Source organism: Cervus elaphus, chromosome 12, assembly GCF_910594005.1.
Source record: "Cervus elaphus chromosome 12, mCerEla1.1, whole genome shotgun sequence".
Classification (NCBI taxonomy): domain Eukaryota; kingdom Metazoa; phylum Chordata; class Mammalia; order Artiodactyla; family Cervidae; genus Cervus; species Cervus elaphus.
The window spans coordinates 13,416,430-13,443,554 of NC_057826.1; the positions used below are offsets into that span (position 1 = coordinate 13,416,430).

General features: G+C 44.6%; 1 protein-coding gene across 12 annotated transcripts in view; it reads right to left on the reverse strand.

Annotated features, from left to right (window-relative positions):
- Nucleotides 1-27,125, reverse strand: part of NRXN3 (neurexin 3) — a 1,774,776-nt gene that overhangs the window by 1,720,365 nt on the left and 27,286 nt on the right. The window contains exon 1 of one of the 12 annotated variants that reach the window (XM_043920643.1): nucleotides 23,231-23,258. The exons of the other annotated variants lie outside the window; for them this stretch is intronic. The gene's annotated coding sequence lies outside the window, so the exon portion shown is untranslated. Of the gene's footprint in view, nucleotides 1-23,230; nucleotides 23,259-27,125 lie in introns of those variants that run through there. 12 annotated transcript variants of the gene reach the window in all.

Here is a 27,125-nt window from a genome sequence, read left to right on the forward strand (position 1 = left end):
TACCAGAGGCTCTGGAAATACCCAGGGGGCTTCCCTGGTAGCTCAGTTGGTAAAGAATCCACCTACAATGCAGGCGACCCCAGTTCGATTCCTGGGTTGGGAAAATCCAATGGAGAAGAGATAGGCTACCCACCCCAGTATTCTTGAGCTTCCCTTGTGGCTCAGCTGGTAAAGAATCCACCTGCAATGCGGGAGACCTGGGTTCAACCCCTGGGTTGGGAAGATTCCTTGGAGAAGGGAACAGCTACCAACTCCAGGATTCTTGCCTGGAGAATTCCATGGACTCTATAAGTCCATGGGGTCTCAAAGAGTCAGATACAACCAAGCAACTTTCACTTCCCACATGGTGCAGTGGTAAAGAATCTGCCTGCCAATGCAGGAGATACAAGAGATGCAAGTTCAACCCCTGGGTCAGGAAGATCCCCTGGAGCAGGAACAAGCAACTCACTTCAGTATTCTTGCCTGGAAATTTCCATGGACAGAGGAGCCTACTGGACTACAGTCCACAGGGTCACAAAAGTCAGACACAGCTGAGTGACTGAGCACATATGTACACACTGGAAGTACTCAAACCAGCGCCTCTTCTCAGTTCCCATCCTCTGGGGACTTCTGCTGCTTTTGACCCTGCTGAGCCCCCTTTGATAAGTCTCCTGGCTCTGCTCTCCACCTCCTTCTTTGAAAATTACTCTTTCAAAGCTGCCTCACCTTTGAAAGTCTCTCTCAGTGCTCTTCCCCCCTCCTCCTTTGACTGTCAGTGTCCCCTGGTGCTCCAGCCCAAGTTCCCTTCACAAACTACCCATTTATGGTCCGGGATGTCTCCCCCAGGCAACACAGACATACCTTAACTAGAACCAGATGCTTTATACTATTTCCCTCCTCCTCATCCTGGCTTAGCAGTTCCTCCTGGTCTGTTATCTTTCTTTATATATGAAGATATATCTTCATCCATTCACTAGACCCAGAGAGCAACCTGGGCGTGATTCCATCAGCCCATCTCACAACTCCACATCCCATCAAGCTTCATATGTTCTGATGCCATCGCTCAAATACCCTTCACCTCCTCCTCTTTCTCATCCTCTTTCTACATAATTTTCTCCTCCTTCCCTGCCAACCCACCCACCCCGCTCACTCAGTTCAGGCATATTTCTCTCATTTGGATTATTTCATAATCCTAATGACTGATCTTTGTATTTCCAGCTTCTTCCTACTCCCAACTCTCCTTGTACACTGCTTCCAAGTCAGAATTAACTTTCTAAAACTCACATTTAAACATAACACTCCCATGCTTCTAAAGAAATTCCAAAGGCTCCTTTGTTGCCAAAAGGAAAGAGTCCAATCTCCTTAGAATCAGACTCCAGGATCAACTAACATTTTTGAAATCTTACCAGATACCAAGCACTGTTCTCATTTTATTCCTACAGAAACCCACTGCTGTGTTAGTACTTCAATTTTAGGGACTAGGAAAATTGAGATGTCAAGGCTGAGTAACTTGTTCAAGGTCACACAGCTAGGAAGTAGCTAAGATCAAACACAAGTCTTCTAACTCAGATTGGGGTGCATTCCATTGCATCCTTTAGTGATCAGTCTTTGAAATTAATAACCTGGACTTTGGCTACATCATAGTCTATGTTTGGCTGATGAAGCTCCTCAAAAGTGGCCTCCTATCTCCAAATTTGTCACCCTATTCAATTTCTTCTGGAAACCAAAATTTGAGTGGACCTCACTTTAATCCTGGGCTTTCAGGTCCTACAAACCTTAAACTGGAGCTGTGACACAATTCCATTCTCCCCACCAGCTGGTCAAGAACTCCTGGGATACTTGATAACGGTTATATTCTAGGAAGATTAAGTTCTTGGAGAGAATTAACATCCCAGATAATGGGCCTGCCTTCCAACCAGCACTGGGGGCATCTAATAGTCTTGGGTTTTCAGACTTACAGATAGCATGGAGAAATAAAACATGATCTCTCCCCCGAAAGAGAGCAAGCCTAACATGAGACATAGGGTTATCAATATTTTATTCATCAGACAAAGACATTTTTTAAAACAGCAAACTACAGATCAGTTTAAAAATCATACACACACACACATATATGTGTATTATATATGTATTTATATCAGTGTGGCTAGATCTAAAAAAATGTTGAAGGGGAAAACAAAGCAAGACACAGAATATGTTATGATACTATTTATATAAATTAGGGGAATACTTATGCACAAAAAACAATACCACATATTGTTTATTCGGGCTTGTAAATGTATGCAAAAATATGAAAAACATTTCTAGAAGGATATCAATATCATGGTAGTGCTTCTCTCTAAAAGAGAGCTTCTCAGTCTAGGAACTATTAACAGTTTAGATCAGATAACACTTTGTTGTGTGTTAAGGGCAGTGACGGCTGTCCTATACATTGTATGTTTAGTAACATCATCCCTAAAATCGCCCTGGTTGAGAACCACCTCGCTGAGACAAAGGAGAGGATGTCACTGAGGAGAAGATGGTTAACAATAATTTTAAAGTCTATGTCTGTATTTTTATTCTTAAAAAAATGCTTGAATCAAATGCATGTCATTTGTTATTCTTTTGAGTGATAAGAATATGAGAGGTTTACTTTCTGAATATTAGACATTTGTAAGATAAAAATCTACCATCTCTGATAAAACCATAATTTCATAAAAAAGAATGACATTTAAAAAATCAAATGAGCAGAAAGGATAGACTAAAACATACTGTTGTGGGTTAAATCGGGTCCCTCAAAAAGATAAAGTTGAAGCCCTAACTGCAGGAAGCTGTGAATGTGTGACCTTCTTTGGGAACAGGGTCTTTGCAGATGTCATGAAGTCAAAATAAGGTTAAACTAGATCAGTTGTTGTTGTTGTTTAGTCACTAAGTCATGTCTTACCCTTTTGCAACCCCATGGACTGTAGACCACCAGGCTCCTCTGTCAATGGGATTTCCCAGGCAAGAATACTGAAGTGGGTTGCTATTTCCTTGTCCAGGGAATCTTCCCGACTCAGGGATCGAACCTACATCTCCTGCAAGGCAAGTGGATTCTTTACCACTGAGCCATTGGGTCCTAAATCCAATGACTGGTATCCTTAGAGGGACGGAGAGATTTGGACACTGAGATGCACAGGAAGATGGCTGCGGGGTGATGGGGGCAGAAGCTGGAGTGATGCAGCCACAAGCCAAGGGACACCAAGAGTTGACAGCTGCCACGAGAGGCTAAGAAGAGGCAAGGAAGATTCTTCCTCAGAGTCTGCAGAGGGAGCATGGCCCGGCCACCACCTTGACGTTGATCTTCTAGCCTCAAGAACCATGAGAGACTAGATTCCTCTGTCTGATGCCACCCAGTCCGTGGTACTTTGTTAGAGCAGTCCAAGGAAACTAGTCCATAAAAGGAAGGCTCTTCACCTTTTCAAACTCATTGCATTCCCGGGAGGGTCTTCATTCTCCCGCCACCCAGAGAAAACTCTGTCTCCCCAGATTTGCCTTTGACAACCACCAAGAAGCTTATGGGACCTGGTAGGCTAGAGTCCAAGGGGCCCTATGGCTCTGCCACCTCCAGTCAGGGCTCTGGGAGGGGGTAGGATCAGGGAGGAAAGGGGCAGAGCTGATAGCAGAGCTGCCACTAGTTCTGTAAACCTTGCCAAGCTGGGCCTCAGTGTGTACATCTGTGAAATGGGAACAACACAACTCCCTGGCACAGGGCCCCAGGAGGTCACAATGAGATCATGTACATGAGAAACACAGATTCACACTGTTGTCAGCTCCAAGCAGTCATCTCACACCTGGACCAAAAGAAAGACAATGAGCCCCGGAAAAAACAATTAACTTGATACCTGTAAGGAAAAAAAAAATGTCTTTGACTATAATTACTTTTGTACCTGCTTGAGAAATCACTATCTGGTCTCAAGAGGGTTAAAAATGAGGAAGGGAGACAGATAGACGCTGAAAACAGTATCAAAAATAAAACCAATTAAAATTTTTTACTGCATGCTCCCTAGAAGTTTTTAATCATCCTTGCTCCTCTATTTCCTCTCTCATGGGTCATCTTGGGAGAAATTCCCCCACATTATTCTTAAACCCAGAGTGGTTATTGGTCACCACGCTGAGCTTTTATTATCTGGAGTAACTGCTGACACCAGCACCATTTCTTGGAAGTTTATACCCAAGGAGGAGGAAGTGGTGAACAGAGAGGAAGGGCCACAAGTTCAGAAATCAGAACAGTGGTAGGATACCTCAGAGAGTTTTCACCAGGGACATGAACCCTGGAGCACAGGTGCAGCAGCAGAAAACAGGTGTGCACAATGGGAAAGAGTGTGCAAGGGGCATCTCAGCCCTGAAACTTCACAGCATCTTGCGCAGTATCAGTGATCTGCAGGGTAGTTATCACTTTCAATGCTTCCCAGTCCGATTCCCCAGTTTCAACAGGACTAGAATGGGGTCTTTCCTTTCTTTGCAAAAGTGAAGTGAAGTGAAAGTCGCTCAGTCGTGTCCAACTCTTTGCAACCCCATGGACTATACAGTCCATGGAATTCTCCAGGCCAGAATACTGGAGTGGGTAGCCTTTCCTTTCTCCAGGGGATCTTCCCAACCCAGGGATCAGACTCAGCTCTCCCGCATTGCAGGCGGATTCTTTACCAGCTGAGCCACCAGGGAAAAGCCCTTTCTTTGCAAAGACCTCCAGAAAGCAATTCCCCGTACACCTGGTTGCCTTCTCCATTTCCAGCATTTAACTAACCCCAGTGCAAGAAAGTTCTTTCTGGGATTTAACAACTCTCTCAAGCCAGAGGCCATTCCAATCCACTCTTGCTCTGTGCCCTTTGTTTGGGAGTCTGTCCAATAAGAGCCTCCTGCTTCCTGACTTGAGCCCTTTCTGTTCATGAGGGTCTGTGGGACTTCCTATTGAAAGAAACCTTCAGACATCAGTTACCACAGTCCCTCCTATCACTGCTGAAGGGACCCAGGCAACTGGTCTGGATCATGCCTCAGTCTTACTCTTCCCTTCATAGAGCTGATGCTCCAAAAATTTAACTTGTTCAGTTCCTTTGAAGAAAGACATAAAAATACCCTATTAATGGAAGAAGGGGCCAGAGTTAGCTCAGGAACATGAGCAGGGATAGGGCCCAGGTGGTCTGCCCACCCTCCCCCATCACTGCTGACTTCAGGTTCCTTTTATCAAACAGAAATAAAACATGATATAGGAATAGAATCTGTAAAACACTTTAGAGTTGTAAAAAAGCACTCTTGCCCATATTATCTCATTTAATCTTCAAAATTTTCCATTTAAAACACACATTATCGCGTCCAGTTCAAGATGGCGGAATAGAAGGACATGTGCACATCTTCTCCTGCGAAAGCACCAAAATTGCAACTAACTGTTGAACAACCATCAACAGGTGGGTGCTGGAACCCCCAAAATAAGATACCCCATGTCCAAAGACAAAGAAGAAGCCACAGTGAGTCGGTAGGAGGGGTGCATTCACAGTAAAATCAAATCCCACACCCCCAGGTGGGTGAACCCACAGACTGGAGAACAATAATACCAAATAAGTTCTCGCACTGTTGTGAAGGTTCTGAATCCCACGTCAGGCTTCCCATCCTGGAAATCTGACAATGGGACTGGGAATCCCCAGGGAATTTGAACTTGAGGGCCAGTGGGATTTGATTATAGGCCTTCCAGAGGACTGGGGGAAACAGAGACTCCAGTCTTGGAGGGCACAAACAAAATTTTGCTTGCACCAAGACCCAGAGGAGAGGAGCAGTGGCCCCAAGGAGACTGAACCAAAACTACCTGCTAGTGTTGGAGGGCCACCTGTGGCAGTGTGGGTTGGCAGGGGCTCACCACACGGACAGGGGCTCTGGAAGGTCCCCTTTGGTGTAAACCCTCTTAGAGTTTACCATTAATCCTACCATAGAGTCTGTAGACCCCAGGGCTGGGTTTCCTCAGGCCAAACAACTACCAGAGAGGGAGTGCAACCCCACCCATCAGCAGATAATTGGATTAAAGCTTTACCAAGCAAGGCACTGCCCACCAGAGCAAGACCCAGTCTTTCACATGGCCAATCCCTCCCATCAAGAAGCTTATACAAGCCTGTTAGCCTCATCCATCAGAGGCAGACAGAAAAAGCTAGAAGAAGCACAGTTTCACAGAGGCTAAAACAAAGACCATATTACAGAAAGTTAATCACAGTGAAAAAGCAGAAAGTTATGTCCCAGATGAAGGGAGAAGATAAAATCCCAGAAAAACAACTAATGAAGTAGAGATAGGCAATCTTCCAGAAAAAGAATTCAGAATAACGATAGTGAAGATGATCCAGGATCTTGGGAAAAGAATGGAGGCAAAGATTGAGAAGATGTAAGAAACATTTACCAAAGACCTAGAAGAACTAAAGAACAAACAGAGATGAATAATACACCAGTAGGAATCAACAGCAGAATAACTGAGGCAGAAGAACAGATAAATGACCTGGAGGACAGAATGGCAGTAATCACTGCTGAACAGAATATAAAAAAAAGAATGAAAGGAAATGACAGCCTGAGAGACCTCTGGGACAGCATTAAACACACCAACATTTGCATTATAGGGGTCCCAGAAGGAAGAGAGAGAGAAAGGACCTGAGAAAATATTTGAAGAGATAAAAGCTCAAAACTTCCTGAACATGGGAAAGGAAATAGTCAACCAAGTCCAGGAAGCACAGAAAGTCCCAAGCAGGATAAACCCAAGGAGGAACACACTGAGACGCATAGTAATCAAATTGACAAAAAATTAAAGACAGAGATAAAATATTAAAAGCAACAGAGGAAAAATGACAAATAACATACAAAGGAACTCCCATCAGGCTATCAGCTGACTTCTCAGTAGAAACTTAACATGCCAGAAGGGAATGGCATGATATATTTAAAGTGATGAAAGGGAAGAAACTACAACCAAGAATCCTCTACCCAGCAAGACTCTCCTTCAGATCTGATGGAGAAATCAAAAGTTTTCCAAACAAGCAAAAGTTAAGAGAATTCAAACACCACCAAACCAGCTTTACAACAAATGCTAAAGGAACTTCTCTAGGCAGGAAACACAAGAGAAGGAAAAACCTACAGAAAGTAAACCCAAAACAATGAAGAAAACAGTAATAGGATCACACATATTGATAATTACCTTAAATGTAAATGGATTAAATGCACCAACCAAAAGAGACAGTCAGGCTGGTGGATGAAAACATGGGCATGTATGCACTTCCACTTTCACATCATCCTGCTTGTCCTGTGCTTCGTCGTCGCTCAGTACTGTCAGACTCTTTGCAACCCCATGGACTGTGGCCTGCCAGGCTTCTATGTACATGGGGATTCTCCAGGCAAGAATACTGGAGTGGGTCACCATGCCTTCCTCCAGGGGATCTTCCCATCCCAGGGATCAAACCCAGCTCTCCCGCATTGCAGGCGGATTCTTTACCATCTAGGTCACCAGGGAAGCCCCTGTTTGACACCCCTCCCACAACTGAATGTAATTATTTAATATTGTTAAGTTAATCATGTTTCCATTATGGCTTACAATTGTAATTATCTTCTTTTTTTTGGCCTGGCTATTTATTGTGAAAACTGATAAACATCTTTTACTATTGTGATTATGTAACTCTTACTTGCTTAATACCATTGTATGATTGGTCAACAGAAAAACAATAGAACTCTATATCACCAAAACTAGTATCTAATAGAAAAAAGCCTGTAATCACTTTTTAAAATCCAGATGCATATCAGAATTATCTTGAAATTTTTTGGAAAAAAAACAAATGCTCGAGTATTGCTTTTTTTCTACAGAAGCTCCAGATATGTTTCTAATGAGCAGTCATGTTTAAAAACACCTGGACTACATGATGATCTTTTACTTTTATCTAGTTTGTTTCACTTTTTCTATTTCATATTCAGTGTTCTCATTTAGTTTATGGTCTCCGATTTCTCTATCTCTTCTTTTTTAATGTTCTTTCTCAAGCTTTTATCAAGTACAGTAGAAAAACTTTTGTGTATATATATATATATATGTTTGTATAACATATATTTTAGAAAACTGAAAAATTTTTGCCTGACTAAAAATATTATGACATTTTGATTCCACTTTTTTGACTTACTATGAATAGAATGCTAGATTTCTAACTTTTATATTTATTTATTTTAATTGGAGACTAATTACTTTACAATATTGTAGTGGTTTTTGCCATACATTGACATGAATCAGCCATGGGTGTACATGTGTCCCAAAATAGATATGCAACAAGCAACAAAGGCTTACTGTAATAGCACAGGGGACTACAGTCAATATCTTGTAATAAACTATGATGGAAAATAATTTCAAAATTCATCCCCACTTTTAAAGATGAGGAAACAGAGCCAAACAGTTTAACAATGAAGAGGGGTCATCAAGGTCAGATAAAAGGTGAGAGTGGCTTGAGTTTATATAGAAGCGAGACATCCCTCTTCAAATCACGTGCCAAGTGACCACATGCAGCCTCCCTTAGCAAAGTGAGCAGGGGACTCAGGCTTGAGAGACTAAGGTGTAAGCCCCAGCCCTTGAACGCACTAGCCATGTGAACTGTCCCACCACCTAGACTAAGTCTATCCAACATGAGACAAGTAGGTTGAGCAGACAAGGACCTCGAGAGTCACTTCCAGCTCTGGAAGAAGCTGTCTTACCTGCTTGTGATTCTGTACGTATTTTATTTCTACTTATTGAATACCCCAGTATTCTTTCCAGGCTTCCCTGGTAGCTCAGATGGTAAAGAATCCACCTGCAATTTGGGAGACCTGGGTTAGATCCCTGGGTTGGGAAGATCCCCTGGAGGAGGGCATGGCAACCCACTCCAGTCATCTTGCCTAGAGAATCCCCATGGATAGAGGAGCGTGGCAGGCTATGGTCCATGGGGTGGCAAAGAATAAGATATGACTGAGCGACTAAACACAGCACAATTGTCAGATATTCATCAAGGTCTGATGCAGCATTTCCTTTATCCTTCACAAGCATTTCCCTCAATAAAATTCTTGCATATCTAATCCTATCTTGATGTCTGCCAAACTGACACACCCACCATCTTCGCCGTATTTCTGTTCTCCTTCCCCCACTTCAGATGAGTGATCCTAAGAGAACCGAGAAGATCCTCACTATCCTGGTCTTGCTTTCACAAAGGTTTTCTGGAACTCAGATAGCATACCCCATCATTTCTTACAGCGTCTTGGCCAATATCTAAGCACCGGTGCTGTGCTGTGCTTAGTTGATCAGCTGGGTCTGACTCTCTGTGACCCTACAGAGTGTAGCCCACCATGTTCATGGGATTCTCCAGACAAGAATACTGGAGTGGGTTGCCATACCCTCCTCCAGGGGATCTTTCCAACCCAGGGATTGACCCAGGTCTCTCACATTGCAGGCAGATTCTTTACTATCTGAGCCACCTCAGTTCAGTTCAGTTCAGTCACTCAGTCGTGTCTGACTCTTTGCGACCCCATGAATCACAGCACGCCAGGCCTCCCTGTCCATCACAAACTCCCGGAGTCTACCCAAACCCATGTCCATTGAGTCAGTGATGCCATCCAGCCATCTCATCCTCTGTCGTCCCCTTCTCCTCCTGCCCCCAATCCCTCCCAGCATCAGGGTCTTTTCCAGTGAGTCAACTCTTTGCATCAGGGGGCCAAAGTATTGGAGTTTCAGCTTCAGCACCAGTCCTTCCAATGAACACCCAGGACTGATCTCCTTTAGGATGGACTGGTTGGATCTCCTTGCAGTCCAAGGGACTCTCAAGAGTCTTCTCCAACACCACAGTTCAAAAGCATCAATTCTTCAGCACTCAGCTTTCTTCACAGTCCAACTCTCACATCCATACATGACCACTGGAAAAACCATAGCCTTGACCAGACGGACCTTTGTTGGCAAAGTAATGTCTCTGCTTTTAAATATGCTATCTAGGTTGGTCATACTTTCCTTCCAAGGAGTAAACGTCTTTTAATTTCATGGCTGCAATCGCCATCTGCAGTGATTTTGGAGCCCCCCAAAATAAAGTCTGACACTGTTTCCACTGTCTCCCCATCTATTTCCCATGAAGTGATGGGATCAGATGCCATGATCTTAGTTTTCTGAATGTTAAGCTTTAAGCCAACTTTTTCACTCTCCTCCTTCACTTTCATCAAGAGGCTTTTTAGTTCATCTTCACTTTCTGCCATAAGCGTGGTGTTGTCTGCATGTCTGAGGTTATTGATATTTCTCCCAGCAATCTTGATTCCAGCTTGTGCTTCTTCCAACCCAGCATTTCTCATGATGTACTCTGCATATAAGTTAAATAAGCAGAGTGACAATATACAGCCTTGACATACTCCTTTTCCTATTTGGAACCAGTCTGTTGTTCCATGTCCAGTTCTAACTGTTGCTCCCTGACCTGCATACAGGTTTCTCAAGAAATCTGAGCCACCTAGCCATTCTAAAATGTCAATAAGCATTTTTCAATTGCATTAGATGAGCTTTGCCAAAGCTATGGTTTCTCAAAGTCAGTCAAGCCAAGGAGTTCCTTACAGAAGAACTTTTCAAATGATACCCCTGATACCCAGGTATTGCAAATACTCTACTGTGGATCTAACATAGGAGAGGCCAGGTTGGCAGGCCTTGGCAACCTCTAGTCCCACTTTAACCAGAACGGCTACACTTTTATCATTTTGTAATTGTTGTTTAGCTTTGTTTTTGATATTGAGATTCTATTTATGATTTCATTTGGGGATGAAAAATTTCTGCTGCCCTAAGTAAAAATATATGTAATTTATAAACCACTATCAGGCACTTTGTGGTAATTGCAGGCCATTACCACTGAAAACAACTGAAAATCTGGATAAAATATGCAATATATTTTTTAAAAGTCATCAAAATCCTGGTTTCATAGTAAGGAAATACTAGTTTAACACTGAAGGGAATCAGGAACCCAGAGAAATACGGACATCACTTTTTCCCTGAAAGTATTTTCTGAGTCTAGCAAATATGAACTTTGTTTGGAAAGCCTAGGCTTCCCTGATACCTCAGTTGGTAAAGAATCTGCTTGCAATGCAGGAGACCCTGGTTCAATTCCTGGGTCAGGAATATTCACTGGAGAATCTTCCCACTCCAGTATTCCTGGGCTTTCCTCACCAGCGCAGTTGCTAAAGAATCTGCCTGCAATGTGGGAGACCTGGGTTCGATCCCTGGATTGGGAAGATCCCCTAGAGAAAGGAAAGGCTACCCACTTCAATATTCTGGCCTGGAGAATTCCATGGACTACATAGTCCATGGGGTCGCAAAGAGTCGGACACGACTGAGTGACTTTCACTTTCACTTCTTTGAAAGCCTGGCAGGGTTAGAGAGACAGAAATCAATGCCCAGAACCTGTATAAGAGGAGGTGACCAGAAGCTGACCTTTCTCACAATAAGCTGAGACGCTCAGGGTGAGAATGAACCAGAAACTGACTAGCCCTGAAAAGAATCTGTAGAATAGGTTTGAACTTGCCTGTTGATGAGGGCATCTTAAGTTTTAATTTCATTCAAGAGGTGGGGGAGGGCTCTAGATTTAGAACACCTTCAAATTCTTGCCAGAAAAAAAAAGTAAAATTTTGCTCTAGAGGAAACTATCTTTTTCATCTCAGTTCTTTAGAGTTATAAATGGTTTTCATGTACAATGACCAACACACAATCAAAGATAACCAGGCAGACTTTACTACCATGACTAACAACCCAAAGCAAATAGATATGAATGAACTTCTCTGTCCCTCAGTTCTGAGACCCTGTTGGGACTAGAAGTACCTCCACTGGGTCATAGTGGCTGAGTTAGTTCTTTTAGGACCACCACCTGGGATATGACTGGCTCAATCTGTCATCTCCCTTCTAACAATGTAGGAGCCTCCATTCTCTAACCAAGAAGCTCAGCTCCCATACCCACTAAAGGACACACTCAGAACCTGAGCATATGACCCCAGAGTTAGCTTTATGCTTTCACCATAGGGAGGAAGCTTCACGGGTCCATTGTGAGGGAAGTTGGAATCACTCGCATGATAAAGACAAAGACACCTCCCCTTCAGCCCATGACCACCACATCACAGCCCCCCTTCTCCACTTTCTTCCTCCCCTCCAATAGCCTGCCCTCCCTCTTAATCAAGATTGCTCTCCTAATTAAAATAAACAAATGTCAGGAAGCAATTACTGCAAAGAGGGAGGCAGATGGTAGAATAGTGGCACTCTGGTATTGGCATTAAGCAGTAACTTGCTCTCTCTTCAAAGTTTCTGCACTTTAATTAAGCATCGTTATAGACAGGTTCAGTGAGCTTTGGAGTGGGGTTTATCAAATTAGCTTTTTGCAGGGCTGATGCTGCATGATTGTAAGAGGTGTTCCTGATGCACGTTAGCTTCCTAAGAGGGCCCAAGAGAGGAGCAAAGGGCAAGGAGGCCCAACCCCACCTCCTCTGTAGGGCAAAGGAGGGGGCGAAACTCTACTCACAGGGCAGAGATGGTAACATAGATGGGGATAGCCTGAGAACCCTGAGATAGGGGAGCCAGATGGCCCAGAGCTGAGTGCTAACTCTTCTTCTGTGTGCACCACACACAGGATTCTGGCCTGAAGGGGAAGGACCAGAATTGGGGAAGTGGTAAAACACAGAGGTTAAATCAGACAGACCTGGGTTCCTTCCTGCATTGCAGATAACACTGGTCAAACTACTTTACGTTTCTGTGCCTCAGGGCTTTTTCCTTCATTTGCAAAATGGAAGTAATAACAGGTAACAATTATTGAATATGCCCTTCTGCCAAGCCCCATTCTAACCACTTTGTGTGTTTACTTTACCTCATTTAATGCTTCTCCCAAGAATCCTATGAGGTAGGTACCATTATGACCCCATTTAACAGATGAGAGGCCTGAAGCACAGGGGAGATAATCTTGCCCAAAGCCACACAGCTGGTAAGTGGAAGAGCCAGAAATCCAAACAGTCAGCCTGGATCCAGAGTCCACCCACCCTCATAGCCACGAAAACCACAAAGCAAAATAAGAAACTATTTTCTACCAATCAGCAATGAAATCAAATAGAAGCACTGCTATGTTCAACACGGATAAATCTTAAAAACATTATGCTGAGCGAAACAAGACATGAGTCCATTTATGTGAAATTCTAGAAAAAGCAAAGCCAATAAATAATGACAGAAACTACATCAGTTGTTACCTGGGGCCAGGGATTGACCACAAAGAGGTACAAGAAAACTTTCAGGGCTGATGGGAATTTTCTACATCCTGATTGTGGTATTGGTTACACAGGTGCATATATACCTACGAATACTCATTGAACTGTACACTTCATATGGATACAGTTTATTGTATGTAACAATAACCTCTAACAAAAAAATTTACCTTATATACTGAATGACTAGATGCAAAAATATGAAGGGTAGTTATCCTTGTGCCATGAGATTCATTCATTCAACAAATACGAAGCACAGATTAGATCTCAGGAAATGTTCCAGGTGCTGGTGACCTATCAAAGTGAACCGATTAAGAAACTTGCCCTGGTGGAACTTAAATTCTATTGAAGGAGGAAACAGAACAGGCTCTATCTTGAAAGCAAGACTCCATCTTGGGCCAGACTGTGGACTTTGAGCTCTATGCCCAGTATCTATGGAAATGACATACCAACTGGAAAACCAAGCCCCCAGAAGGGAAGAGCCCCAGGGCTCTCCATTGCCTAAAAGAATACCCTAATCATCTATGTAATCGAATAGAATCATACATTCTATTATGCTTATTGGGGTATCACCACAGTTCAGTTCAGTCGCTCAGTCATGTCTGACTCTGCAACCCCATGAATCGCAGCACGCCAGGCCTCCCTGTCCATCACCAACTCCCAGAGTTTACTCAAACTCATGCCCATCGAGTCGGTGATGCCAGCCAGCCATCTCATCCTCTGTCGTCCCCTTCTCTTCCTGCCCCCAATCCCTCCCAGCATCAGGGTCTTTTCCAATGAGTCTGCACTCCACTATCTGCATTGTCCTTCTGAGTGAGTTTGTTTCCCGGAACACGTGGCTACAACACTATTAGAGAGCGATAGATAATAAGCAAATACGTAAATCTAAGAAATAGTGTGCCCTATGGTGATGAGTCTCATGATGAAAGTGAAAGAAGAGAGTGAAAAAGTTGGCTTAAAGCTCAACATTCAGAAAACTAAGATCATGGCATCTGGTCCCATCACTTCATGGGAAATAGATGGGGAAACAGTGTCAGACTTTATTTTGCGGGGCTCCAAAATCATGCAGATGACGCTTACTCCTTGGAAGGAAAGTTATGACCAACCTAGAGAGCATATTAAAAAGCAGAGACATTACTTTGCCAACAAAGGTCTGTCTGGTCAAGGCTATGGTTTTTCCAGTGGTCATGTATGGATGTGAGAGTTGGACTGTGAGGAAAGCTGAGTGCCAAAAAATTGATGCTTTTGAACTGTGGTGTTGGAGAAGACTCTTGAGAGTCCCTTGGACTGCAAGGAGATCCAACCAGTCCATCCTAAAGGAGATCAGTCCTGGGTGTTCATTGGAAGGACTGGTGCTGAAGCTGAAACTCCAGTACTTTGGCCACCTCATGTGAAGAGTTGACTCATTGGAAAAGATCCTGATGCTGGGAGGGATTGGGGGCAGGAGGAGAAGGGGACGACAGAGGATAAGATGGCTGGATGGCATCACCAACTCGATGGGCATGAGTTTGAGTAAACTCCGGGAGTTTGTGATGGACAGGGAGGCCTGGTGTGCTGTGATTCATGGGGTCGTAAAGAGTCGGACACAATTGAGTGACTGAACTGAACTGATGGTGATGAGTACTCTGGAAGAAAATTAAGCAGAGAAAGAGGAGTTGGGAGTTTTGGAGGGAGGGGTTGCCATTTAAGACAAGGGGCTCAGGCAAGGGCCCTTTCTCAGCAAGGTATGTGAGCAGACAGAGGAAAGTAGGTGAGATAATCATACCCACCATGACAGCCAGCCCATCTGGCCTCAGGATTCCCCCTCAGCCTTTCTCCAGTCTTTCACCCCAAAGCTACCTCCCAAGAATCTATGCATCCTGACTGCTAGCTCATTCACCAAAGTTCTCCAGATTCTCCTTGCCTGGTCTGCTGCTGCTGCTTCCCACAGCTGGCATAGTCCTTCCTGCCAAGGTCTTCAGGCTCCCCTCTCCCTCCCTCTGGTTATGCCCCCCCCCCCAATACACACACACACACACACACACACACTTCCCAGGCAAGCCTTCACACCTTGCTTCACACCACCTGCTCAGTTTAGAACATCTTGCCACCTTTCGGGTGCAGACTCACCTCCTTCAGATGGACCATCAAGAAGACAAAACCAACTGTATGGTGGCCAGGACACCAACTTCATCCCAAGTGGGGTTCAGATAGCCATCATTATTAGTACTATTTAGAATCATCTACTAAAGGAGATGCTGGAATTATAAAGCTGAGTATATAGGGTCCCACCCTTCATGGAGACACATATGTAAGCTATAAATTAGTAGTTTGTAGGATGTGATGCCTGTATTGATGGAAATATAGCATCATAATGCTGTCAGTTAACCATGTGATGAGAGCTGGACCCAGCCCTTAGTATGCACTGTTGCTGCTGCTTAGTCACTAAGTCATGTCTGACTCTTTTGCTTTGGATGTGGACTGTAGCCCACCAGGGTCCTCTGCCCATGGAATTTCCCAGGCAGGAATACTGGGGAGGTTTGCCATTTCCTTATCTAGAGGATCGTCCCAATCCAGAGATAGAACCTGTGTCTCCTGCACTGCAGGTGTTTTCTAAACCACCGAGTCACCTGGGAAGCCCTTAGAATGCATGGTCCCACGTAATTCTTACAATAACCCTATGAAATAGGTGGCTCCATGGTACAGAATCCGCCTGCCAAGCAGGAGATGTGAGTTTGATCCCTGGGTTGGGAAGATCCCCTGGAGAAGGAAATGGTAATTCTCTCCAATATTCTTGCCTGGGAAATTCCATGGACAGAGGAGCCTGACAGGCTACAGTCCTTGGGGTCATAAAAGAGTCAGACATGACTTGGCAACTAAACAACAGCCCCAAACATGAAGTAGGTAACTTATTACTCCAATATTACAGCTGAGGCTCAGAGAAGTTAAGTAACTTACCCAAGATCAGACAGTTGATAAGTGGCTGAATCAGAAAATCAGAATGGGAACAATTTCTGTCCTGCTCCAGAGCCTCCAGACGAATGACTAAATGAAATATACCCACCCATGAAAGTAGCTCAGGGGAAGATAGGTTACCTCTGTCCAGATTATGGGGATGGCTTCAGAGAGGAAGCATCTGTTCTAAATTTTAAAAGATGAGTAATTTATTTGAAGGTTTAGAATGAGGAGGAGATATTGGAAAGAAAAGGGGGGAAGAATCCAGGGATAACGGGAAACACGAGGAAAAGCATAGGCGCAATGCCAGGAACTAAAGGATTAAGAACTTGAGCTTGGAGAGGTCAACAGGGGCCAGGTTTTGAAAGGCCCCCATGACAAGCTAAGCAATTATATATTTATTTTATTTAACAAACTCTTACTTACTATGTGCTAAGCACTTTCTAAGCACTTCAAAAATATTAACTCACTTAATTCTTATAACAACAGTATGAAGTAGGTATATTATTACACCTACCTATTTTGACCCAGGAATTGAACCCACATCTCTTAGGTCTCCTGCATTGGCAGACAGGTTCTTTACCACTGGTGCCACCTGGGAAACCCCAATATTATTATTATTCTCTCATTTTATAGATGAGGGAATTGAGAAACAAAGTTTACATAATCTGCCCGAGAAAACTCAGCTAGTCAATGGGATTCAAACCCGGGCAATCTGACTCCCAGAGTCCAGGATCTTAGCCACTATCTTTGGTATCCTAAAGAGGTTTTGCAGAGGAGAGAATGTTTTATGCAAGGAGTGGATTTGATCAGGTTTGTATTTCCTTTAGATCCTTCCTACAGTATGTGGGAGAGGAAGAGAAGATGGAGGAAGAGAAGGGACAGTAAGGAGACCACCTGAGATGAACCAACGTGTTCTACTTGGAGGCTGATGACTGTCCGTTGGCAAGAAAGACACAGAGGAGCAGATGGAGTCCTCGAGCAATGAAAAGATAGAACCAAAGGGATGCAATGACTAATGAGGTGGGGGAAAAGAGATATTGCTGCTGGCTCCCACCTCTCCAGCTCACATGCCTGGGCAGACAAGTACACTGCCCACTCACACATGCAGGAAAAGATGAAAAGCAGGCTTGGGTGTGTACAGTGTATGTACCAACTTACTTTCGATTCTCAACTGCAAGAGCCAGTAGTCAGTCGCCCTATGTAGGACTGAAGCCAACACCCTTTATTTATAAGTCACCAATTTTGATGTACCCATGAGAGGAGAGGACCAGGATTGGTGATCTAAGGTGTAGGAGGGGGTTCAAGGCTGGAAGTACCAACTGGGGAGTCATCCACCCTTGGGTAGCAGTGAAAACCACAGGAGTAGAAAGGCCCACACAGAAAGAGGATGAGGTAAAAGGTGAGGTGAGAGGTAGGGCTCTAGAGAATCCAGACATTGAAGGGCCACATAGAAGACATGAATCAAAAGGAAGGGGTGTTTATAGTTCAGTTCAGTCAGTTCAATTCAGTCGTTCAGTCGTGTCTAACTCTTTGTGACCCCATGGACTGCACCACACCAGGCTTCCCTGTCCATCACCAACTCCTGCAGCCTACTCAAACTCATGTCCATTGCACTGGTGATGCCATCCAACCATCTCATCCTCTGTCACCCCCTTCTTCTCCTGCCTTCAATCTTTCTTAGCATCAGCATCTTTTCCAATGAGTCGGTTCTTTGCATTAGGTTGCCAAAGTATTGGAGTTTCAGCTTCAGCATCAGTCTCCAATGAACACTCAGGACTGATCTCCTTTAGGATGGACTGGTTGGATCTCCTTGCTGTCCAAGGGACTCTCAAGAGTCTTCTCCAACACCACAGTTCAAAAGCATAAATTTTTTGGCGCTCAGCTTTCTTTATGGTCCAACTCTCATATCCATACATGACTACTGGAAAAACCATAATTTTGACTAGACAGACCTTTGTTGGCAAAGTAGTCTCTGCTTTTTAATATGCTGTCTAGCTTGGTCATAGCTTTTCTTCCAAGGAGCAAGCATCTTTTAATTTCATAGCTGCAGTCACCATCTGCAGTGATTTTGGAGTCCCCAGAAATAAAGTCTGTCACTGTTTCCACTGTTTCCCCATCTATTTGCCATGAAGTGTTGGGACTGGATGCCATGATCTTAGTTTTCTGAGTGTTGAGTTTTAAGCCAAGTTTTTCACTCTCTTCTTTCACTTTCAACAAGAGGCTCTTTAATTCTTCTTTGCTTTCTGCCAGAAGGGTGGAGTCATTTGCATATCTGAGGTTATTGATATTTCTCCTGGCAATCTTGATTCCAGGCTTCTTCTAGCTCAGCGTTTCGCATGGTGTACTCTGCATATAAGTTAAATAGGCAGGGTGACAATATACAGCCTTGACATACTCCTTTCCCAGTTGGGAACCAGTCTGTTGTTCCATGTCCAGTTCCAACTGTTGCTTCTTGACCGATGTACAAATTTCTCAGGAGGCAGGTCAGGTGGTCTGGTATTCCCATCTCTTTAAGGATTTTCCATAGTTTGTTGTGATACACAAAGTCAAAGGCTTTGGCGCAGACTCTTACTTTTTTTTTTTATTTTAATTGGAGGCTAATTACTTTACATTATTGTAGTGATTTTTGCCATACATTGACATGAATCAGCCATGGGTGTACATGTGTCCCCCATCCTGAACCCCCTCCTACCTCCCTCCCCATCCCGTCCCTCAGGGTCATCCCAGTGCACCAGCCCTGAGCACCCTGTCTCATGCATCAAACCTGGACTGGCGATCTAGTTCACATATGATAATATACATGTTTCTTACTTTAAAAGTTATAGCTCAGTAAGAGTCTTTAAAAGTCCAATGTGGTGAAGTGGGAAAAAGAAGCTGGGAGACCAACACACTGACCTTGGAGAAGTCTCTTTCCATCCCTTAAGCCGCAGTTTGGACTTAGTGATCTTCAGTGTCTCTGCCAGTTATGACTCTGTGGAATGGGTCAGCAGCTGGCCCATAGATGACCCCCAAATGGGGTCTATATAACAGTCTGGGAACATTCAGGAAAGTGAGTCCATGGAGGGAGTGCAGGCCAGTCAAGCAGAGAGGCCACCATCCAGGAATGGAAGCAACCTCACCCGGCCTTGCCTGTTGGCTTCCTCTCTTAGCCTCTCCGGGTCTTTTCTCTCTGCCTCCGGAACAACACTGAGTTACTTCACACCTGGTCACTCTCCTCTGGGCACACTAGAGAAGAGATGTGAGGGACCCAAACAGAGAGCAAAAACCAGCTAAGTAACTCTATACTAAGACCACACAGACATCATTTCATGGGACAATAATGGTGGGAGGATCTGTGAGAAGTAATCACGAAAGTGTTTTAGAAGAAAAGTACCACTGTATATAAAGAAACCCCTCCATGGTATCAGGAGACAGACATGAATCTCTTTGGGGTAGCTTACAATTTGGGAAGAAATGGTGTGTCTCTGCTTTTGTGTTCCATAGGCCCTTTAACCACAACATGTCCCAAACTAGACTCATCAGCATCCCACCAGCCCCCAAATCTGCTGTCTCTCCCATTCCCCTGGCTCAGTGAATGTGCCCCCAACCTCCCAGCTCCTCCATACGTTACTTTCCTCCCACCTGGCCAGCACTCTTTAGTCTCAAAGCCACTACAGTGGATTAATTTCACCATCATCTCTCACCAGAATTAGTGAAATAGACTCAGATCTCCCCACAGCCAGTCCTGGTCCTCTCCGACCCACTCTCGATACTGGAAGCAAAGCAGTCTTTCCAAAAGTTGAGGCAGATCACACAACTCCTTTCCTTACAGCTCTTCAATGACTCCCTGTTATTGTCAAACTGAAAGCCAAGCTCTGACCTGCAGAAGACAACCTTCATCAACCGTCTGCCTCTATCATCACCCCCTTCACCACTTGCCTCTACGCCAGCAATCGGGGTCTGTAACACACCGCCTTGTGCCTCCACCTCTGGGCAGGCTGTCCCCTCTCCCTGGAATACTCTTCCTTACCCTCTGGCCTAGTCACAGTCATTTTTAGATCTTCTAACTCAATGTTTCCAGGCAGACTCCATGGTTCACGGCAAGCTAAGCTGAGTGCACTTCCTGTGTGAGATCAGAGCACTTGACTAGATTGGTCACATATTTGCAATAATCTATTTACCATTTACTCCTTTAATTGACTATAAGCTCAAGGATCTTGTAGTTTGTTCACTATTATATCTCCAACACCTAGCAGAACGTATGACAAGTATAATAAATGCTTAACAAACAGTGAATATATGAATAGATCATATAGCCAGTAGGTAGACACGAAGACACTGAGTTTTGGAAGAGTAGGCCTGAAATAACCCTTAGTGGTCATCTAGAAACATCCTCCCACCCAGTGCAGGAATCTCCCCTGACCAACATTTGGAGGCTCTGGCTCTCAACATTTGTTCTATTGACTACTGTCGGGAGGCTCTGCTTTCTCGAAGGATCTTCCTTAAACTGAGTTGGAGTGGGTCTCCTCAGAACATCTTGGACTTCATCTGTAATAGCTCTGCTCTCAGGAGTCACACGGACCAAGTTTTATTCTTTGTTCCTTATGACAGGTTCACACATATTTGGAGGCAGCTGCCATGCCCTGCTCACTCCCTCAATGACCTTTTCTTCTGCTATACCCTTCACTTGTATTCCACTCCTCTCCCACCATAACCACTGCCCACCCTGGACAGACTCTCAGACTTAAAGAGTGATGCCCAAAGTCAACTCAGTGTGTTCATAATCAGGGCACGGATAGCCAAAGACAAACTCGGTAACACAGCATGAGGCTTTAAGTCATAAACTGAATGAAACCTCCAGTTCTCAGAGTTCTCCTCAAACACCCAGGATGAAAGGCATCAAAGAAGGAAAACCATGCCACTGAGTACCTACAACTCAGAAAATAAGGGCCTGTCCACATGGAAACCTGAGTCTGGGGAAAATAAACCCATTCGATCATTGACCCATCTCTCTGCCAGCTCTCCCAGTTCACCTCCCTTTATTACAAAGTTCAGTACTTCCTCTTCCTCTGAATGTCATTTAATAATTATCATAAGAAGGAAAGACTGACACTGACCTTCTCCCATGCCCCATCCTACTAGTTAGTTAAAAGATCCTCTTTCATCCAAACTCTAACCAAGCAAAACCTTAACTCATATTGACTAGAGATATATTAATACTTTTTTTGTTACCCAAATGTTATTGACCAGAGACCTTTCAATATTCACTTACAGAACAAATTGTCAGCCACAGGCGTTAGTTTCTGCAAAAATCCCCCAGTCGATAATGTGTTAAGAATCACCCAAGTATGCTGTGAATCATCTCAGCCAATTAGACACACGCAACACAGGACATATTGTACTGTCCCAATGGAACAGTCATGGGGATAAAGACCCTGTCACAGGCAAGTGACTTAATCCCTCTAGCTTCCACTTCCTCATCAGTGAGTAAGGGGACCAGCATAGGGTTCTGCCCCCAGTATACTTGTCATTATCTTAGAAACACACAAATATAACCAAATCGATCCCTCCAGATGACACTTAGACATCAATCCTGTGGCACTCCCTGCCTTTCAGTGTCCAAACCCCACCCCCAGCGGTCCTGAGACTCACCGATGCCTTGGATGGTGTGGCCTGCGTGCTCTGTGGTCCAGGACAGTGGACATCCAAGACAGGCTCTTTCTCTCCTCCCTCACTTTGTGCCACCAAGTCCAACAAAGGACAGAATAGATGGATGCTCTTCTCGAACTCCCTACTTTGATTCTAACCTTATTAGAAGCCCCTGCTATAAGCAGTCCTGCCAACTTCCAAAGAGCCCACAACCCTCAAAGAAATGTAAAAAGACTCATTAACACACAAAGTCCTTGGGAGAATCTAAGTGATCCAGAATACAGTTACTCAGAGCTCCTTCTTTTCATGTATAACACATTAGAGTTTACCTGCTAACATCTGTTTTGCATATGATTTCAATAGTATTACATGCACCTGTTACAAACTTTTGAAAACACAGAGAAAAATGTATAGGTATATCATTTAGAGATGATTAAAAATCACCTTTATAGCCTTTCTTCTATGCACATATTATTTAATTGAGATCATAATGTACATATTATTTTATAGCCTGACTTTTCCCTATGCCATTAAATTATTTTAATGATTGCATAGTATTCCATTATCACCATGAATTTAACTAATTTCTCATTTTAAACACTCAGGCTATTTCAGCTTTTATCAATGAAACTGTGACAAATACCCTTTAAAAGATATTTATAGGTACCTCTTTCTTTAGGATCGAGTGTTTTTCTGTTACATCGGCAAAGAAAAAATCAAAGGAGGAAATATACAAAATCAAACTCAGATGGCCAACATCTTTTTTCCCTTACAGCCCCAACAAATCCATCTACACATGTACTCACTCTTGCTTAGAACAGCTTAAGGTTGAGACAATGAAATAGCTTTTTTTCGGCCCTATTAGGCACAGAGCAGCAAAGATTTATCCTAAGGGTATTGGAAAATGTTTCTTCTTACATACCATAGGCAGAAATGTAATATGGCCTAAACTTTAGAGGGATAAATAGTAATATTTCTAATTATAGAAAATGTGGGGCCTAAATATCTAACAATAGGGGACAAAGTAAATTGCTATGTCTACATAATAGAATATTTCATATCCTTACAACCTTTTAAATGAAAGATTTAAGAATTTTTTGACACATTAATACACTCACATTGTAACACTAAAAGCAGGAAAAAAAGACCATATGTATTATTTCATTTCTGTAAAAAAATAAATAAAAAATAAGTGTATCTCTCACACACACACCCCTGAGAGAATCTACACCAAAATGCAGATCATGGCACATGGTAGGAAAAGAGCAATTTTTGCTTTGGCCTCCGTGCTTTTCCAAGTTTTTGGAGTTTTCAGTATTAATCATATCCTATTTACATTACATAAAATACTATGTTAAGGTGGTAATTTAAAACATCAAATCAGTGAAGAAAATAAAACTAACTCAGCTTTTCAGACCCTGAGGCGGTCAGCTCAACTCACCGTGTCTCCTTTCTCAAACCTCTCCGCCGTTAGCCGTACCCAAGAGGGAAAAGAAGGAAAGCTACAACTAGAAAGGGAGGCAGGGCCATTCCCACCCAGTTGTGAAACTGAGCCAAGTCACGGAGAAAAACTGGGATCAAAGCAACGATCCGACTTGCGAGCCGGAGCCAAACACCACGCTACGAGTTGGCTGATGTCTAAGCCTGCAACGGGAACACCGAGAGAACACTTCACCCGGCTCCAACTCGCCAACAATGAGTCATTAATACTCCCCAGGCCCCAGGAAGCCTCACTTCACTCAGGGGGAGGCTGAAACAAAGAGGAGTGGCCTCCCTCACAAAGCAAGCCTCCCACAGCACACCTGGCTGGCGCCCCACACCTGCCCTGACACTTACATCCCCCGGTCCCCCTCCCTGGGCAAGCTCCACTCCGGAAGTCGGTTCAGGAGTGCTCAGAATGCCCTCTCTTTGGGGACACAGACACGGGAGGAGACGTTATCCTGTGTAAAGAGAAAGGCACAAGGACTCGGGTGTGAAGCTGTGCGTACTCATGCCTTCCTCACGTGTGTCTTCAAAGAGACAAGCCCTCAACCCAGCCGGGCAGGTAGGGTGGGAGGTCACAGCCCCGACCAGGACTGTATCCTGGGGTCTCCACTTGCTGGTTGTGCAACTGTATGCAAGAGTTTTGATGTCTCTGGGGCCCCATGTCCTCTTCTGGAACACAGGGTAATCCTTTCTATCCAATGGATTACTGTGATGATTAAGTTGAATAATACGCATGGTACTTGGAAACTGGTTCCATTTCCTTCACCTGCCTTTGTCACTGGAAAAAGCCAGAGATTCATACTGACTTATGGAGACATGCTTCCCACCCCCAGCAACCAAGACTTCTCTCTTTGGGTGTTAGTAAGGGGAGCTGGGCTTGATATAAGACATCTGTTGAACCCACTTGACCAACATATTTAGAACAAGAAGGTCCACCACTGTCATTTATTTTTTCCCAAGAATCCTAGAATTAAGTGTTGGGAGGGATTCGAAGGTTACCTAGTTGAATCTCCCCTACCACTCTCCTTGTCCCCCACGTTCCAGTCCTGACAGGTGACCTCCCAAAGGAGCACACACACACACACACATCCCCAGTGGAACTTTCTGGCTACGATGAGCCCAAGCACTTGACAAATGTCACATCCTTTGACTCTTGACATGCCCAGAAACAGAAACCATAATGCTGCAACATCTTTAAACAACAGGGAAGCCACGAAGTCCTCTTGCAGAGGCTGATTTAAATTTCCTGCATTTCACTTTTTGTTTTAAAAAGTCTGTCAAATCCTTTCTGGCTGTAGAACAGGTGTTCCCTGAATATTCAGGCAGGGAAATGGAGTCACAGTCATTTCAAATCACATAGCCTTTTGTTTCCCCTCCTGCTCCACCCAGGATGGCCCTCTGCTCCCAGGTCCTGGAAGCTATGGAGAGGCTCACCATGACAGCATCACACCTCCCAAGTTCACGGTGGAGAAAAAAGCCCAGGAAGGACCACAGGGGGATGCTATGGGTGTTTCTCCCATCCCACTGCCTCCATTCAGAGCTGTATCTGAATCAGCCACCCATCCTTCCCCCGGGTGGAGGCCCCTAGCCTGAAACAGACCTTAGATGAAACGGCCTTGGTCACTATAACCCACTTCTGCCCTGGTGGCACCGCTCAGACAGAGGTTTCAGTGGTGCACATCCAAACTGCATTTTCCTCTTGCAGCCCCAGAGTCACACTTCAGATGCGCATTCTCTGACGAAGACGGAAGGCAGCCTGTCCGCGTGTCTGAGCGTGTCACGGCCATTCTGGCTCTGCCCACCAGCTCACGAGCTCCATGCCCAAGGCAGTGTATTTCTCCCTTTTCCTCCATCTTCTGCCTCCAGCCCAACTTGTCAGCAGCCCCTTCGGGCAGCAAACGTAAAAGTTGCTTGGTTTCAAACGTCAGATTTCTATGCGTTCTTTGCCTCTGACACCGAAGTCCCATGAAAGCCGAGGGAGTGCAAGCCGTCCTGGAGGCAGGCCACCCCCGCGCCCACCGTCCACCCCCCCACCATTCTCACTCCTTCACCAGCACCCCCCTCGCCTGAACAGTGTCTTCAGCCAAGGAAGGACAGACGCTCACAGGCTGTGTTCCCACCGCCTTCCTCGCGCAGAAAAAGCTTGAGCGCCAGAGCTCAGCACATGTAGCTGTTCAAGTCACCCAGCAGAAGCCACCGAGGGGGTCAGAGAGAAGGAGATCTGGGGCTGAGGAGGCTGACCCTTTGGTGTCCGTGGGCCTCTGTGCTTGAGTGACTTGACCATGCAGCGAATGTAGCCTGGTTCAAAGTCAGGGAGGCTGTTTGACTACATTTTCAGGCAGTCATTTCTATTAATGAGGCACCTGTCCTAAAAAACGCAGCTCTCAAATCAGGGTCCAGGGCCTTTGGCACCTTGGCAGATTCTTCCAGATGGTCAGCAGGCTGTCGTCTCCAATATTAATGCTTAAACTATGACAGCATCAACACTTCTGCTTCCAGCATGACATAACGACGTCCTTTCCTTGGGACGTCTCTAAGAACCATGGGCTGTCACCACTAGGGAACTTGGAGAGTTCCAACCTATCCTCACTTCACAGATGAAAAGCCTGAGACCAAGAGCCATGAAGAGCCACGACGCAGCCCCTGAGATTAATGCCAGGCAGGGCGAGAACCCCAGTGCAGGTTTTCCCTCAGCTGCACTGAACTGCCTTAAGGAAACACCTACTGTCAACCATAAACTTTCTCCCACTCAAGGCCAGTGAAGGGTTTTGTCTGGCAAGGGTGGGTTGAGTAGCTAGACCATAGGGAACTTCACTTAAATCACTGGGGAGCCACTGTTGTTAATCAGATTAAATCCAAAGAGGATTTATTTATTTTTTATTAGACAATATAAAACTGGCAAGTTCAAGGTCTTCTCAGTCTCAGAGGTCTAGGCTGTGTCCAGGACACTACAGTTTACTTACCCTGGTTTACTCTATAGCTATGGTTCTCAACCATTACTAGGCATCAGAATCACCTGGAAGATGTTCTAAAATGCAGCTTGCTGGGCCCCCACCCCTAGAGTTTCAGACTCAAGAAGTCTGTGGCAAGACCGGAGAATGTGTATTTCACCTAAGTTCCCAGGTGACACCATGGCCCATTTTGGGAACCATGTACTCAAGTGTCACCAAGACAGACATTTCCATTTGCACAGTCCCCACTCCATCCCCCAAGCTACACATTCACAGCTAATCTGCACTTGCGCAGTCTCTTCCCCTGGCTGCAACCTTATCTGATGGTTCTGCCCAATTATGGTGACTCGCTTGTGCTACAACATAATGTATTGCCCCATTAACAGATGGCTGAAGATTCAGGCTGGCCTCCTTCCCAAGATCGCCTGCACTGGGCTGTACAAGTTCCCCCAGTCCAGACAGAACAGATGAACCAATGAGGGGGTTTTTAGACACCATCTTGACATCAAGTCATTCCTGAAATGCCCCCATCGCACCAGCTTTGCCAGGAATCATAGAAACCCAGGAGTTAGCACAGCCCAGAGGTGGAGACCTTCAAGTCAGTGTCTGGGAGGCCCACAGAAATGTCTAGTTTGTCTACAGGGGCCTGGTTGAATCTGAGGTCACGCTCCCGGTGGCCTTTGTAATGTGGCAGTTGAAGCCAGGTGTCATGCCTTCTGGTTTTCCTCAGTCAAAACAGTATTAAGAGGAGCTAACATTTATTGTGCCAGGTCTCTGCCAGGCTTTAAAAATAATTCCTGTGAACAGAGCTCTAAGGTAGATATCATTGTTCCCCTGGTTTACAGATGAAGAACCTGGGGTGTAGAAAACTGAACCGACTTTCTCAAGGCTTTGCTTCAT